This window comes from Nannobrachium achirus, assembly GCF_963921795.1.
Source record: "Nannobrachium achirus genome assembly, chromosome: 3".
In the NCBI taxonomy this organism is placed as follows: domain Eukaryota; kingdom Metazoa; phylum Chordata; class Actinopteri; order Myctophiformes; family Myctophidae; genus Nannobrachium; species Nannobrachium achirus.
The window spans coordinates 18,947,697-18,966,494 of NC_137812.1; the positions used below are offsets into that span (position 1 = coordinate 18,947,697).

The window sequence follows — 18,798 nt, forward strand, 5'->3', positions numbered from 1 at the left end:
CAGATTGTTTTTACATTGGAAATGAATGGGGAAAAAAGATTTTTCATAGCCTCATTATTGCTATTTAAAGTACCAAAAGAAAAACATCTACGTGATATTAATAAAAAGGGAACAAAAAAGTACAGTAGTTACATTGCAAAACAGGGGTTTTCCCCCGAAAATACATGTTTTAATTAGTTTAAATCCTCTGAAACAGGCAGAGGACAGAGAGATAGAGAGAAAGCGCAGTGCATCTTGGGTAGGAAGTTGTGGAATTATAGGCTGGGCTGTTAACATAACATGTATTTTAATTGCAATTCTGCCCATTTAAAATATATTTACCCAATCGAATCTTAGTTACATCATTGTCGTTCATGTGAACTAGTTTGTTGAAGCTTATTCATTATAATTATCAAAATCGCTATGACGTACTGCGCTCTGGCCGTACTCCGCATCACCGCACCGCGGTGAAAGAACAAAAGGACTTTCTCCCACTGCATAACTCCACCCCCGGCAGCGAAAAGTGAATAATTTTTTCTGGTTGGCCAGTCAGGGAATCTCAGTGACCAATCAGAAGGCTGACAAACGGTGAATTGCATTTTGTTTCACTCCATTATTCAGTCTGAACGTGCTTTCATCCAAGGCAGTTTCTGGGATGGGTGTTGAAAAGAGGCAGTCTTCTGCGATTGGTTCACCGTCTGACCAACACAACAGTAGCAAAGCAGATGACGTAGTGTTGTTATGTGGCTGGCTAGTGGCTAGCCTGTTGCTTGCTAGTGCTACTTGCTAACCAAAGAAACAGGCAGAATAGGAGCGCTACGAACTAGTAATCAAACACAACATAACATGTCTGCTGATGTTTCATAGCGAGATCGATACGATCGCAAATTACTGCGACGGGCGACGCGATGTTTATGTTTGGGAATGTGCGGCACGGTCCGGCGGTGGCGCTGGTTTACTTGGAAACGCACATGAGTTCTGGGAAAACCCCACCCACGCTGCTCATAAGACGCTGATTCACGATGCTGATTTGACATATGGATTTCCAAACGAGGAAAACCTCTTCAATGAGAGCACTTCCAGACTACCTGAATCGCCGAAACAAAATTTTAAAGGGGTGTGGCTAGCAATTCAGGGTCTGGAACCAGGCTATCCAAACACCATAAGAAGTGCATAGAGCAATTCGAGGTCATGGACACATCATGATCATCCCTGTACTGCAGATGTAGTGCTTCTGTGTTCAACCACAATAACGCAAGATGTCGAGGATTTTGTGGTCGGAAAGGTCTTTTTATTTTATTTTATTTAGCAATCAAAGATACATGAATACGAGGGTGTGAAACGGTGAAGGCACAGTGGCAGTCAACGGGAGAGAGGGAGCAATCGAGGGAGGGAGATAGAAATGTTTCTTACAGAATTGAAATGGGGGGAAAAAATGCTTGATATGTGTTCAGCCCCCAGTGGCGTGGACAAAACTCAGCGCCTCTGGTTGTGTAAATTACATTTTTATTATTAGAGTTCTCAAATTCTGCCCGAACCCGACCTGACATTTTCGGGCCTAAATGTATGCTAATTAGTCGGGCCAGGTCCGACTAATTAGCATAGGAGAAGGGTCCCGGAGACCCGGACCCCCTGTTGAAGACCCATGGTGCTTTGATATAACTGGATTAACATTAGACGCTCTCCTTCTGCTCCCCAGTGTGAAGATGTTGACATACAAGGTGACGGTGACGACTGGTGACCTCTCTTTGGCGACCACCTTGAACAGCGTTTACATCAAGCTGGTGGGAAGGAAGGGTGAGAGCGAGCGCACCGAGCTTACCAGCATCAAGGGACCTGCCGACTTCTTACGAGGCACTGTAAGTCTGACTTCGGTCTGAATTAAGCAAGGGAGAATCAAGTTTGGCTGTGTTGCTCATTCCACGAATGTCCTATGCATTCTAATGAGGGGCATTCGTAGAATGAGTTTTGTTTGTGTTTTCAGACCTCTACCTTCTCAGTGGATTGTCCTGTGAGCCTTGGCAAGCTGGTGCTGATAGAGCTGGACAAGAAGGCTCTCCTCGTGGGGATCGACTGGTTCCTCGCCAAGATTGAAGTCACGTCACCGAAAGGAGACAATTATCCCTTCCCCATCTACACCTGGATCACCGATGGACAGACACAAATGTTCAGTGAGGCGAAAGGTTAGTGAGGGTTGCTGTTGTATGTTGTATTCTTTGTTTAACTTCAAATTGAGTGTTATTGCAACATCACAGGTTTCCATGTGTCATTTATAGTTAAGTTTTGAGGGAAGGGAGGAAGAATAGAGACACACACACACACACACACACACACACACACACACACACACACACACACACACACACACACACACACACACGTGAAACTTGTTTTATGTGTGGTCACATTGCCCTCTACTGGCAACACTGCTGTACTGCTGCTGGTGTACATAACAAGTCTTTAAATATATATACTTTGAAAGTGAACCTTTTTTAACTCAAATCATTGCTTCCGGAGGTCCCTAGTAGGGATGGGAATTTATAAGATTTTAGCAATTCCGATTCCATTTTCGATTCTGCTTATTGATCTGATTCCTTATCGATTCTCTTATCGATCATTATTGGGCAGGGGGAGTACAAACGAGTTCATTTAACATACATTTTATTTTATATGATATTCTCTGAATAGATGATGCACAGCATACACAGCCCCTGTGGTCATCTATTGTGCTATAGTATCAGTGTTACCAGAGGGGAAATGTTGAATTATCGTACCGGAGGCTCAGAATTATCGTATTTGACATGAAACTATCGTACACGGCCAAAAAAAGAGAAATCACTCGCGTAAAAACGTAATTTCACCAAAAAATGCGTCTTTAGTGTAAGAAACGACCTCGTTTTAGACTCCTGCGTGACAAAAACGCATCAGATATGCTGTGTGGAGGCAGGCAACTTCTTGGAGCTTACACAAATAAAAGCCTGAAACTGGTCTGGAAAGATGCAACCAGTGTTTTTAATGCCTCCAAGTACAGATCTAGGGTCAGATTGATTGATTTCCTGGCTTATTTTGAGAAGCCAAACCAGATCCCAGATCAGCAGCCAGGGAAAATAGTGAATTCACGCTCTTTTTGATGATATGCCGAAATTATCGTACATTTGGGCCTTTTTGGAATTATTGATCGTACATCGTACAGAGGGTCAAATTATCGTACAAATACGATAATTATCGTACGTCTGGCAACACTGTTTAGTATAGTGCTTGAAGCAATGTTGGGGGCTGGTCATAATTAGTGGCCAATGGTGTTTCTCCCTCCTCCCCTCCTTCTGATCCTCCTGTCAAGTTCTTCTTTTTGTAGTTAGGACAAAGTGCTGGAGGGAATGTGATTTTACGGTCAAAGAGTAGGCAGGCCAAAACTCATTAAGACATTAATTATGTAAAGACGGGTGGGCTGACGAACGACGGTCAGTGTCACAGCGTCGCTCCTATACACTGAAAAGGCAGAGGCTACGGAAACAAATCTGTGTTCACAGGAGATGAGATGTCGGCAACTTGTGATTGGCTGAACCGGAGGCAATTTCAACACACTGAAGACCATAGCAATCATTCAGCGTGCAATCATGCAATCATTCAGCCCCTCTTTGACTACGGAGTCCACATATGGTATTGTGATGCCCCAAAAGCCCTAAAAACAAAGCTCCAGACAGCCCAAAACAAACTAATTAGGGTCCTGCTTAACCTTTCCTATCAGACTCACCTCACAGCTACTTACCAGTTAAGCGTAGGGTGGCTCAGAGTAGATGACAGATTACAGCATCTTGCAATGGGCCTGGTGTACAAGATACACTACACCTATAAGATACCCATCTACTATTTTACTATCTACTACATTACAGTTTACAGTTTACAGTTTAGGCATTTAGCAGACGCTTTTAATCCAAAGCGACTTACAATAAGCAGATAACATCACAATAATAAACAAGATAATATGTCCGTACATCATCAACAATATAACAAATGCAAATGGATATCTCTCTAGGAAGAACACAGTATAATCAAAGTTCTAAAAAACCTAAAAAACAAAACAAATGCTAACTAGCTTCATGTATGGTCATTGATTTTTCTGTAGTGCTAATTGGGTTTAGGTGGAGTCTGAAAAGGTGAGTCTTCAGTCCACGGCGAAAGCTAGCGAGTGAGTCCGTTGTTCTAAGTGCAACAGGGAGTTTATTCCACAACTTGGGGGCCAGGAGGGCAAACTGTCTCGGACGAGTGGATTTTTGCACTGGAGTATGCCCCAAAAGCCATTGTACTGTGTTCTATCCATCTGTCATTCAATGTTATATGAGATACTTAAATGGTTTCTTGTGTAAATAAGCCGAAAAGCTTACTAGGATCTCCTTGACCTTGTACCAGTGAACTGTACTGTCATGAAAGTGTACCTTTTTCTATGCAAACTTCTAATAAAGTCTTCTCAACAAGAACCGGTTCTCGATTCTCATCCCTAGTCTCTGGAACAACATATTTTGAGATGGGGCCGGTGGCAAAATACTTTGGAGGTCGTTGACATGAAAATATTTGAGATAGCGTAACTCGTTCAGAAAACTGGATGACATTTTTAGAATCGGTCTCAGGTCTTAATGGTTCTAAACCTATATGTTATCAACACTAATCTGATTTGAATCTCTTTTTAACTTGTTTATTTTTTCTTTCAGCTATGCTTTGCTTTGAGGACAAACTACCTTTGACCATAAAAAGCAGAGAAGAAGAACTGAAGCAGAGAAAGCAGGACTATCAGTGAGTCTGATGTTATGTAACTTATGTTAAAGGGGAAAACCACCCATTTTCTAAATTGAATTGTCATTAATATACCTTAGAGGAGTTGTGTGGAAATCCCCCCCCCCCTTCTGTGTTGCATAGAACTGTAGGATTGATTGTTGGGTTTGGCTTGCAAAGTACACTTTGTTGATGTCATCAGAATAAAAAGACATATCAAATAGTGATCCGTGCCCTGGCTGCACATGTCAAACGAGGGTGTCCTGGAAATGAAAAAGGCTGAGAATCACTGATATAAGACTACATAGCTTCAAGTTTGTCTTGTCAATTTACCCAAGTTCTTCCAAGCCAGTTGACTGTTCTCTCTCCCTCCAAAGGTGGGATGTATATGCAGAAGGCATTCCTCAATGCATGAAGGCGAAGAATCCCATTGATCTGCCTCTGGAAGTACGCTTCTCCTTCACCAAGGAAACACAGTTTGTCTACACTGCAGTTCATAGGTGAATCATTTACCACTGACTACTGTTTGCGTTTGTAACGTTGCATTACAATAAGTATTGATCATGTCAATGTAAAACCAATGATTCACTTTCAAACAAATGTTTGGGCTCATTTTAGCATCTACTTTCACTTTTGTGAGAATTCAGTATTTAAATATTTGATATTCATGTTATCAGACACGCCCCCCTCCTATATAGTACATGGGATAATACAAATTTTGGTACCACCCAAGGTGACCGTAAAATGTTTGGATTTTCTTCTTCGTACATGTCTCTAGTTGCGACCGTCAGGTCGCACTTACTATCAAAACCTCCACAAACTGTGCGTCAGTCTGTCTGTCATATCTCACACGTCACACTATTGCCCTGCTCATATCTCCGCAACCGTTGCCCCGATCCATGCCAAATTTTGCACACACACTCCTTGCCTGCCAAACTACAACCTCCAAGGACCCCCGGAGCTCCCCCAGATGTAAAAAATGACCAAATGTGCAAAAATGATCAAATGACCACCCCAACGGGGCTGCTCACAGGGAATTCCCGGGGACCACCGACTCCTGGTGCTCCAGAACGGATGCCAAAGTGGTGGCGCCCCCAGTGGAGGACCCCCTCCACTGCAGCTCACATAAAATGCCGTAACTCGGGCTAGGAGCGTCCGGGAGAGCCGGGGCCGGTACCTATTCGTCCGCCAAGGCAACGCGGAGACCCCACCCCTCATTTCTCACATGGCCCTCTTCTAGCGCCACCATGAGGCCGATTCTTGCAAAACACATTTTTGGACACTGCTCCTACAGATTTTGCCCTAAAATCACACAAATCGGTACACACTATGTCTACACTCATGTCATCAACATGGATCTGTCCCATATAGCGCCACCATCAGGCCGATTTTTTCAAACACATTTTTGGACACTGCTCCTACACATTCACAAATCACGCTGCGACCTGACGGTCGCTTATCTCCCGATTAGGGAGTCTTACTGGTTTATATTTTGGTATGATAACCCTTTCTGAGAAGTAGCTTAATTGATGTTATCACCCGCTAGAGTCGGTGTCCCATTAACATTACATTACAGGGAAAAAAAGGTAAAACATAATCTGCTTTAAGTAGCATATGAGGGGTCAAACTAGGGGTTTTTCATGATTCTGAATCCATTGCAAGCATCTGTTTTGCACGAAAACCATTCCTTGCGCTAAAAACGACGGTTTAGTGCTTTGAAAAAGGGATGAAAAGTGATGGGTCATCACTTTTCACACATTTGAGGGGGCATCTGACTGGGCTATAAACTCTTTTACTGCCGTTTCCTTGCCATTTCAAAACTTCACATGTCCTGCCATTGGCAAGACAGTAGATTTTCAGGGGATTTGCAGAACATTGAGCTTGTAGATCAGCTAATTTTGCTATTTGTATGACCTTTCCTGACTTTGAAGTATAAATCTATCTATGACAGTAGATTCTCTTTTCAATGGGAATGGATTGTTTTCTTGCCATTTGCGAGTTTCTGCAAAAATACCCTCCATTCTCCATAACAATTAGAAAGGCAAAATAGGGAAAGAAACCTGCGGAAAAAATGCATTTACAGGACATTTACAGGAAAAGAGCAGTAAATACTGAAGAGTCCCTTACCTTTGCAATTTAATAGAAAAATAACCATCCATTATTTCCAATCGCGGTCTTGTGTAAAAGACAGGCACATCTCTCATGGAGTCGCAAAAAAAAGTTAGTTTTTAGGGTTAGGTTTAGGCTTAGTTTTACTGAGGTTAGGGTTAGGGTTTGGGCAGGTTAGCTTTTCAACAGGTTAACATTCACCAGTGTCGAAGTACTGGGACGTCGAACGCTGATGTTATGTCGCAATATCGACACGGTCCCCGTTTGACCATGGTTAATCTTACAAACCATCGACACATTGAAAACTTCACAACTTGACACTTGAAGCCAAGGCCTAGCAGTTGAAACAGAAGTAGTCATGAGATTAAAGTTGAATGCAATTGTTATGTTTTTGAGAGGTGCTCCTGGAAGGAGCCTTAGCTCCAACATCTGTCTTTGCCCTCTCCTCTATTTTAAGCGTTGTGCTTGTTTCCCTCCCCAGTCTGTCGGAGCTGAAATTGGATGCTCTAATCCACTCCAAGGACACCTGGATCAACATGGAGTCCATTGCCTATGTCAAAACAACTGAGATTTCAGGTTGGCTATTCAAACAGTTCTCATAGTGTGGTCTGGGGACCCCCAGGGTTCCTTGAGGGGGGTTTAGGGGGTCACTATAGCAATAGGTTAACCTCTTAAGTGGAGTGGATTCCCTCAGGGCTCTATACCTGTGTGATTTGTGGTCTCTGTTATTGTGGGGAAAGGTTTCACTGTAAATAGCCAATCAACAAGCACTTGTTGATCTGCTAATTTCAAATACCATCTGGAGCCCTATTTTTGCCAAGCTAAACCCTAAACCTATATATATATATATATATATATATATACTGTATATACACTTTTGACTGCAAAAAATAATGTAAATGCTATTAGGGTTGCTATGGGGAAACTGGACGACAGGGGCATTTATGCCTAATAGACCCCATGGAATCAATGTAAGTAGGAAAATGAGCCTATACAGTATATGTTATTTAGTGCGTATTGTCCTTTAATATAGGTACTATACATCATCATACATATTTGCACAAAAGGCAAAAGTTATTTTCAGATGGGGGTCCACAGACTATACAGCAAATAAATGTAGGGGTCCTTCACATTACAAAGTTTGAGAACCACTGATTGAAAACCAAGTGTGTCATTCTGGAGTATGAAGTTGAAAAGTATGAAACAGTTTATTGTCAACTTTGTTCTAAACAATACAAATATTGCTTGGCTGAACAGCAACATAAACAGAAAGCAGAGTAGACAAAGCTCCATCTGTCTGTCTTGCAGACTATGTGCAGAAACACTGGACAGAGGATGCTGTCTTCGGCCACCAGTACCTGAATGGTGTCAACCCCATATTGATCCGCCGCATTTCAGCCCTCCCTGACAACCCTAACCCTTCCCTGTCACCAAAGACATGCTGAAACCCATACTGAGCCTCCATGGTGGAAAGAGCTTAAAAAAGGAAATGAAGGTGATTTGTTTTTGTCATTTGTTTCAAATAGTGAAATTATACTTATACTTATTATACTCGTTGATACACACATACAGATGTGCCATTTCAAAACGTCACACATTCTGCCATTGTATCACATATAATTTGGTATACTTGGGAGGGGTGAAATTGCAACATTCTTGCATATTTAATTAATGCGTTTGCACTCACACTGCACGGTGTCAACCGCATGCAGCAAGGATCAGGTCTCTTCACGGGACATCTATATCCGCTGCTAATAATGCCCTCTCCCTCTGTCTTTACAAATTCTTCAACCCACCGCACTGCATCGGGAGTGGGACCCCGCAGTACCACCCAAACCCAACACACAACTTGCGCACGGGTGGTATTTAAATACCTGCATTCGGGCTATATGCGGGCGGGATCGGCGGTCAGAAATGAAATCGTTGAGGGGACAGGCAGTAAGGGTCAGAAATCTAATGGAGCGACGGTCGGGAGTGTGATTTAACCTGCGCAGCGCTCTACCACAGTGTTTCATGGCCACATGTTTTGCTTAATTTCCAGCATTTTACGTCCATTGCCTTCACACCAACAGTGAACCGTATGCTGCCTGTTGCACATCGAAACCACTGTTTTTTTTTTTGTTTTTTTTTCTGGATTTGCATTTCTTTGTTTGATCCGCAAAAAAATACGGATGCGTCTTCACACATGCAGAAAATACGATTAAAAAAAGAGATGCCTGTCAATGACCGCTACCATTAATCAAAATAAAGAATATACTATGGCTAAAACAGTCCACATCCTTTCTAATTTTATACTTAAAAACACTGCATAGATAAGCTTGTAGATCAATAACTATTTTTGACTATTTCTAGAAAGGTTTTGAAAATGTGTGAACATTCTTCAACATATCTGAATTCATTTGTAATGGAAACAATTTCAACAATTATGCAAAAATAATTGCAATTTATAGCTCACATAATTGCAATCAAGCGGTTATGTAATTGCGACAGTATACTATAGGTGCAACGTGAAGCAATAATAATACCTTATGTTGTTAATGTTTCCAACAGAAAGGCAACATCTTCCTGTGTGACTACAAGCTTTTGCATGGAGTGGACGCAAATGTGATTGATGATAAGCAGCAACACCTGGCGGCTCCACTGGTGCTGCTGCACTCAACACGTGACCACAAACTGATGCCCGTCGCCATCCAGGTGAGAACAAGCTTAGGGTACGGTCACACAGTCGGCTCTTTGGCTCGTAACCCCCATTCACTCCCATGTTAAGGGAAAATACGGACATGAGTCACATGACGTATTACGCGCCGCCGGGGACGTGTCGGAGGCGTTTCCGGCCGAGCGTTTCCGGCCACGAGCTGGGGGTTCATGGTTCAGCACTGCTCTACTATCACCCGGCAGTGATGCTCACTATCCAATGGGACAGAACGTCCTGTGGAGCTTGTTTTTACCTTGTAGTTTTCTTTCATCACCCAGCTCTCCAAATACAGAGGGAATGTATGGAAAATAACTCAAAACAAACGGCCAGACACATGCATGAGTGTGTCAATAAATGTAAACATCCTTATTGTTGTTGAATTGCCAGACCAATTTCCACTCTTTCTCCCCACTGAATAGCTTATGTACCCTGTGCTCGGGCCCTAATAATCTTTGCAAATACATTAGGATCCTCTCACATTGTGTGTGCTCGGGCCCTAATTAATGTGAATTAATAACACAAAATAAACAGGAGCTCTACTCCTCACATACACAAAGTAGCATTGTCAATTTTGACAGTGCCTCACGCTTTTCGTTACAGTTGAAGCAGAAGCCATCAAAGGACAATCCCATCTTCTCGCCCAGTGACTCCGAGCATGACTGGCTGATGGCCAAGATCTATGTAAGAGGTGCCAATTTCGGTGATCACGAGCTCAACGCCCACCTGCTGCGCACTCACCTGCTGGCAGAGGTCTTTGCAATGTCACTGCTAAGGAATGTCCCCATGGTTCATCCTCTGTACAAGGTAACTGTCACTGCTGCATAATGTTTCTCCATGGCTTCCTCTGTACAAGGTACAACTATCAGAATTGTATCAAATATTTGCATTGTGCAGCAACACAACAAAGTATATTTGATAATACTATCAAATCCAGTTGAGATTATGAACACATTGATTCATGTCATATTCACATATACAATTTTAATGGGTATAACGTTGACTAGATGATAGTTATCATGACTTTTAAGGACTCATTTCCAATCCCCAGCTCTTGATTCCTCACACCCGCTACACTCTGCAGATCAACAGCTTGGCCAGAGCGGCCCTGATTTCTGAGAATGGAATCTTCAATAACGTAAGAAACACAGATGCATCAATTGACGTACTAATACTAAAACACAACTAACTAACTAACTAACTGCAGATGTGCCATTTCAAAACATTGAGCTTATAGATCTTTTTAGATTATTTTTACTATTTTTATTAACTTCTCTGACTTTGAACTTTAAATCTAACTACGAAGGTGGATTCTGCTTTTCAAAGGGAATGGAGTGGTTAATTCTTGCCATTTGTGAGTTTCTGCAAAAATACGCTCCATTCTCCATAAAAAAGGCAAAATAGGGAAAGAAACCTGTTGAAAAAATGCATTTGCAAGACATTTTCAGAAAAAAAATGGCTGTAACTATCTCAATATCATAAACGGGTGGTTTATTTGGGTGTGTTGCATTGTTCCGACGTCTCATTACTCCGATGTTGCGTTGATCTGACTCTCCCCATTACTACCGGTAACCCTATTTCTAACCCTAACCGTACGCGTAGCCACGCACTTGTAGTAATGAGACGTCCGACTTTCATAATCCTCCGGGTTCATTTAACCCATTTAGTTAAATCCCTGTCCATTCATTTCAAGACTGCTCAACAGCACCTCTGGGTGGCTGCGGCTGGTGTTGCCGTGCTCATACAGACATGCATACACACTTGGTCAAATGTTGGAGCGGCAGGCAAATTATGCCATGACCCAGGGCTAGTGGGAGCTCTATAAAACCCTTAGAAACTGGAAAATCATCAATGTCATTCTTTTTTTTTTTTTTTTTGTCTTTTGGGCCTTTATATGACAGTAGACTGACAAGAAATGGGGGAGAGGTGGGGAGTGACATGCGGCAAAGGTCATCTGGATCGCGAATCGAACCGGCGACACCATCAGGCATCAATGCCTATGTATGCGCCTGGACCAGTAGGCCAGTGGGCGCCCTGAATATTATGTATTTTGAAAGCAAACATTTTTTACTCAAATCTTTGCTTCTAGGGTTCCCTGGCTGGAACAATATTTTAACCTCTTGAATCCCATTCAAAAGGTGTTGACCCCTGAACAGCTGTCAATAAATGTCAATAAATCAATAGAGACCAAATCAAACTACAATTTCTTTGTTGATTATTGTTACAGTGGTCCTACAGCATAGTAACCAGCTGCCATTGTACTTTTCATCCATACATTACTCATATTACAGTATTATTACTACTTATTGTTACTAGTTTTTATCATTTTTCACCCTATACTTTAACATTACTAATATTACAGCACTACTCTCACTAAAACATGTGTAGAGTTGACATAGTTTGGAATGTATTCATACAATTTTGCCTATCAATTGATGACACCTTGGTGAACAATTTCTCTATTCACTATATATGTTTTCAATGAGGTCTTGAGGCTCATTCACTATTCAGAAGGCAAAATCTTTTCCTAGCTAAATGATCACAGCAGGACAATTTGGTAAGAGAAGTGTGATGTTTTACACTGCATTTGTGGATTTTCAGGGGTTAGCTGACATTTTGTGAGTCAAGAGTAGCCACAATCATTGTAGTTTTGTGTCCACAACTGTTCCAATTTGGGCATACATTTTAGGCGGATTTTTCCCCTGGACCCCCCTGGGGCTTAAGAGGTAAGATGGGGGTCCATGACCAAATACATGTACAAATTCTCTGGTCAAGTTGTTGGGAACAGTAGATCTGCTATTTTCTTTTACCAAATGTTCGAAAGCCCTCCTATTTTCCTATTATATATGTGATTTTCTTCCCAGTATGCAGCTTCTGGTGGAGATGCTTTGATGGCGATCCTGCGGCGATCCACGTCCTCATTGACCTACAGATCTCTGTGCATACCTGATGACATCAGTGACCGTGGCATGGAGTCTGTACCAGGATACTACTACAGGGAGGATGGACTCGAACTGTGGGACATCATTCACAAGTAGGAACATCTGATGATTCTGCTTTACTAATGTCCCATGAATATCACACCACTCTGGAGAACCCCCAGAGTGATAAATTGTCAAATGTTAAAGGTAGGGCATAAGTGTTTATTTTATTTTATTTGATACTATAAGGGTTAAATAGCTCTACAGCATATTTGGATATAACTCATCCAGCTCTTTAGTAAACAGAACATTTTCAGGCCAGGATACCTATTTTATTCAACCAGTAAGACTCCCTAATTGGGAGATAAGTGTCCGTCAGGTCACTTATCTGTGGGCTACTGCTACTCAGCGCCCTCAAAGATTGTCCATTTCAGATCATGAGAGACAAGCCAGTGGACCTATAACATGAGTTATATTTACTTTGTGGGCCAGACATTTTTTTAATGGCCAGCCTGGACAGGCCGGGAATGGACCGGCCGTTCCGTTCAGTTGTCCCACTTTTCCCAATGGCCAGCACGTCCCTGCCACCAAGTCAGGACGGTTATTGCAGCCAAATATGGATATGACAAGCTGGTGGAGCTGACAATATGTACATATTTGGGCATTCCAAGCTATGGGCTTAATATTGATTACATCAGGGATATATGGGGCAGGTCAGCTATAGAAATTGAGGCATTTGTAAATGTCTTGGCCATACATGGAGCGTCCATATATGGGCATTGCCAAATATGGGTCAACAATGTGATGTCACAACAGGTCAACTATAAACATTGAGGCATTACCTATCTACTGACTCACTGATGGTCAAGGTTCTGCTGGGTTTGATAGTGAATGTTCCTACGGTCGCAACAATATACAATACAATACAAATACAAAGCGAAACATATTAGGATGAAGCTCAGTAGCATCAACAGGTATATTTACAGAGAAAGGAGGGAGAGGATGATACTACGAATTAAGGTGGTGTCTTTTGGTACAGTATAGGGCTATGTCACCTGTATTTTCCAAAGGGACTCACCCAATAACAGTACTTTTTTGTGTTGTGTTAAAAGATATTAAGGCTGATTCTGGCTGATTGTGAGGTCATTGCATTGTGTTGTGTCGTGCTGCGCAGGTTTGTCGAGGGGATCCTCAGCTACTACTACAAGAATGATGCTTACGTCAAAAAGGACAGTGAGCTGCAGAAGTGGATCCAGGAGATCTTTGTATATGGGTTCCTTTCCCAAGCGAGCACAGGTACGGTATACGCTTAGGGGCAATAAACACAAAGTCAACCGTCTATGCATGGGTATTGTTTTCATTTGTATTACTGTATGTTCCTGTTACCACAATGCTTCTATCATAATTATTATTTGACCAACAACTGTTTTCTTTCATGTCTTCTGTCTACACTCAGGAGTGCCTCAAAGGTTCAGCTCAGTGAAAGAGTTGGTGAAGTTTGTCACCATGGTGATATTCACTTGCTCCGCCCAGCATTCTGCCGTCAACTCTGGACAGGTGTGTCCTTTTAAATTCCCCTGTCATACCGACAGAGATAATTTCGAGGGCTTGGAGCGCAAAGGGCCTAAGTGACATTTTCATTTTTTTCACAGGACAGTTTTTCATTGATTGTAATAATTAAACTACAAACAACATTAAAAAAGTATAATTTAAAATACATTCATTGAACCCTAATCTGTATTAAAGTATAGATTGATTAAACATATTTATTTTTATTAAATAATTACAATCAATGGAAAGCTGTCCTGTGAAAAAAACTATATATAGGCTTAATGGGGGAAATGCGGCTATCTAGCCCCATTTCCACTGTAGGGCCGACCCAGAACTAGAACCAGAACTTTCAAGAACCCGTGAAGTTCTGGGAAGGTCCCAAAAAAAGAGCAGCAGCGCTGCCGGCCCCGCCCATAGGTTCCCAGAACTCAATGCCATCCGGGTTACGTACACTGGGGTACAGAATAGTCAATCATTTAACCCCTGAGATTTCAACACGTTAAAAGGATCCCTGGCTAATACGACAAATATGCCTTAATACATTATAATTGTCCTATATTTTATTTCTTCTAGAAATGGCTAATCATTCACTCAATAGGGGAAATGCCCGTCGCAAGTTGATGATGTTATAAAACCATGTGTGGTCTATCCCTATGGAATTTATGGCATGCATGTGCAAAAAAGAAAAACACACACTAATTTGAAATATTGATTTCATGCGTATATTAACCATAGGAAGACTTACGTTTGTTTTTATTTTCACATGTATGCCATAAATTCAGATCACACATGGTTTTATGTCATCATCAACTTGCGACTGGCATTTCCCCTATTGAGTGAAAGATTAGCTATTTCTAGAAGAAATAAAATATTTAAGGTGTTTATAGACGATTATAATTTGTATTAAGGCATATTTGTCGTATTAGCCAGGGATCCCTTTAAAGCTAATGGCTAACCACAACTAGGCTAGGTAAACACAACTCACAGTGAGATTGTGTGGATTTGTCATGTTTTGTCACCATCTAGTGTTACTGTAAGAAAAAAATAATAAAATAAAGTCAGTGAACATTTATTCTTGAGATTTATATGTATTTGGTCTGGCTTCCCTTTATTTACCTCTGCCAGAAAATATCATGTCTCAGACAAGGATTCACATGTAAACAATTTTCTTTCTTAAAAACATTAAAGAAAAACCAAGACTAACAATGTGTATTGATAACACATCAATTGATTAACACAACATTGATAAGAATGTATTTTTATTTATATATAATAAATTATGTTTAAAAATATATAATATATATTTTTTAATATTCTTTTGCAAACATGTTGGCCCTATAAAACTGTCCCAAGATCTTTGTCAACTCTGTCATGTTTCTACAAAATCATAATTTAATCAGGCATAAATAGGCTTAGCTATATCCTGTCTCACTGTCCTTTTATTTTCTCTTTTTTTTTTAATTTTTCTTTTTTTTAAGGCCAGGAAAGCTGCTGAAGCTAGTTTAAGCTTACTTTTTGTTTTTGGATAAGTACATTAAATAATATTGCATGCTATCAGATGTGTCCGAACCATAACACATCAACTCTGAGTTACTAGGGCCCAAGGTGGAGGGGACTTCATTATTTAGCTGTTGAAAAATAGCAGTATACAAGCTCGCAGCGCTGCACTGGGTGCCACGCTGCGAGCTTGTAGATCTTCTATTTTTGAAAAGTCGTGAAAATGTGTGCAAATCTTTGCATATATTATTTATTAAGCAAACATTTGTAACTCAAATTTAGCTTCTGGGGGGTCCTTGGAACTAAATATTTTGAGGGATCTGTGGCGAAATACATCATATCATTGTATATCTGCTATTTTTCAATAGTTAAAGCACAAAATTCATGGGGGGCCCACAGTGAATCCTTGTACCCAGGGCCCAGAATTTGATGCCACACCCCTGTATATTAGACATAATTTATATACATACCGGTACTTACATACATACTGTACATAGCCTACATTATCTGTAAAGCCTGTATACCTTTAATGTATTTCTATTATTATAGTATGACTATGGTGGTTGGATGCCCAACGCTCCCATCACGTTGCGACGTCCTCATCCCGCCACCACCAATGAGAGTTCAACTAAGAGCACCATTCTACAAACCCTTCCTGATGTCGGAACCACGGTCCATGAATTGGCCACCCTGTGGCTGCTCACCAAACAGTCCACTGACTTTGTAAGTGTCCCTTCCTTTTATCAAAAGTCACGTGTGCCAACAACGCGGCACACTGCGACACATTGTGGGCTTATTTTTTGTGTGTGCCGGTGTCACACAACCAAGTATAAATGACGCCTAATCATACAACAGGTCCTGTAGTTCCAACAAAGCATCTGATTGGTTGAAATAGCTATCTACGCGTGATAATAACGAGCATTACGGCACACTCTGACGATAAGCAGCATTATCGCACTGGTCTAATCAAATGTAAACATATCCGCTGTGCCGGGTCCTGTCCCAGCACTATATGCTAAGCAGCTGCGCTAGCAGTTTTCATGGGAAGTTCAGGGACAAATTTGCGAAATCTGGCACAAAGAATTATACATTTCTATTGAATATCTTAATTACAGTGAAATGGAGTTGGCATGTTTTTTTAAGGGTAACTGTTGTATAATTGCCATATCGTCGAGAGACACTGTTTTTAAAAAATGAATATTTGTATTTATTGGAGTAAGCTTTCAACCTCTTAGGTTTATATGAGTTAAAGAGAAGGATCTCAACGGAAATATGTTTTGTCTTACCTGAGTGTATCCTTTTAGTTCACCTTGTACCGGTGAACTGTACTGTCATGAAACTGTACCTTTTCCTATGCAATATTTCTAATAAATACCTCAATCAATCAATCAATCATTCAATCAATGTTTTCATCAGGAAATTATCTATCTATATATCTGCTGTTTTATCTCCGTCCTTGATCTCTTCCTGGATTTGTTTTGTCTCTTCCTTGATTCTCGCCTTGATGCCTTGATGTCTAGCACCTGGCCAAGATGTGCTAAACAGTCTTCTCTGTGAACTATTCTGAATACACAGGCTGAAAATGTGTTCATGTACCTGTATTATACGTTTCTATTTCCTCAGGTTCCTCTTGGCCATTACCCATACAAGCTATTCTATGAGGAGACTCCATGCAGGCTCATGGACCGTTTCAAAGAAAAGCTTGAAAAGCTCAGCGCAGAAGTCGAATATAGAAACAAGGCTCTGGAAGTCCAATACACATACTTGGACCCAAAGGTGGTGGCGAATAGTGTTGCCATTTGACATGGGTTTGAATTATTGTATTCTCAGGAAGTCATTCCAAGGAATTTATAATGATATAATCTTAAATTTAAACTTAAAGAGGTGGAGCCATATTTATCTACTTGTTCTGTTTTCCATGTGTCTATGAGGTTGACAGTACTTCAGTAGACCCCCTGGTGTAGCTGTTATAAGCAATTATGTGTTCCCTTTGTATTTTGGGCTTCTTCCTATTAGCTGAAATCTTTTGAGCGAAAAGTGCCAATCAAAAAATGTTTGTTTTCTGACTGTCTGTAATACTGAGATGTATTATTATTATTTTATTTTTATTATTTGGTTCCAATTATGTACAACTAAAAATATGATGTATTATCTTCTTCCAAGCTTTGCTGTTGTAACTTGTAGATCTCCAGTGCTATATCAAAAAAAATCTGTAAAGTCTGTTGGGCAGCAGCTGTCAGAGCAGAGCTAGCTTTTTTTTTTCTAAAATGAAAAAAGCCACAAATGCATCTCAAAATATCTAGGCTACATTTCACTTAAACGCCAGAGCTTAACTCTGCATGTAAATAAGACTTATTTTAATTAATGTGAGAGATCGTCAGGTCATTTGCAGGTTAGACATTTATTTAGAACTTCAATATCTCAAAAGTAGTATTTCAGCATGGCATCATTCTATAAGCCATATCTTCAAAACTGTTGGGTCAATCTCCACAACCAATATTTCATTTTGTAGCTATGGTCCCCAGCTTTCAAATGAAATGAAAAAATGAAAATGAGGAAAAAATGCAATGACTAGCCGTCAGCTGCGGGGGGGGGGGGGGGGGGGGGGAGGGGGGGGGGGTCTTTAAATTATAACAAGCATGTAATAGGAAAACTTTATTAAACTAAAAGACATGTCAAATCTTCTTTTATCTTTGTCTTTATAAATGTGTATGTAATCAACTGATTCCAAAATAAAATGAAAGTAAACTCCATTTTAAGACTTGAGAGATTATTGTTATTATTATTATTATTATTATTGTCGTTGTTGTCTTATGCATTGCAGTGAGTGGTTTTCACTGCATGATGATAATCCTAACATTTGATTGATTGATTGATTGATTGATTGATTGATTGATTGATTGAATACTTTAATAACAAGATCCTTAACGGTAGAGGAAGTACAGTGAAAAGTTATGCTAAAAGGATAACACAAAACTTAAAAGTTCCTGTTCCTATTTCTAATATAGAGCCTATGAAGAAAACAGCCCACTATGACAGAAAAGGTACGCTAGGGTTCAATTTCAAGTTTGATCAAAAGTGCAAGATCACACGATGCACTTCACAACATATTACAACACAATGTTCATAATATAAAAACAATAAATTCAACATTTAGAAACAACATGGCCCAATATAAGATCATGCACAAGCCGATATCACTGTGGTGTAAGAGTAATTTGAGAACATACTTAGACTTTAATTTGAAAGTATTCTATCAAGATAAGCGGAAAACTGTTG

The 18,798-nt window shown here is 40.6% G+C and overlaps 1 pseudogene across 1 annotated transcript; it reads left to right on the forward strand.

The window, feature by feature from the left end:
• Window positions 1-402: 402 nt before the first annotated feature.
• LOC308282055 (arachidonate 12-lipoxygenase, 12R-type-like) lies at window positions 403-17,060 on the forward strand (annotated as a pseudogene). Its single transcript has 15 exons — window positions 403-446; window positions 1,679-1,838; window positions 1,964-2,162; window positions 4,689-4,770; window positions 5,127-5,249; window positions 7,340-7,434; window positions 8,167-8,353; window positions 9,409-9,552; window positions 10,154-10,357; window positions 10,602-10,688; window positions 12,415-12,584; window positions 13,646-13,767; window positions 13,928-14,028; window positions 16,069-16,242; window positions 17,040-17,060. The product of its transcript is annotated as an arachidonate 12-lipoxygenase, 12R-type-like (transcript).
• The last annotated feature ends 1,738 nt before the right edge of the window (window positions 17,061-18,798 follow it).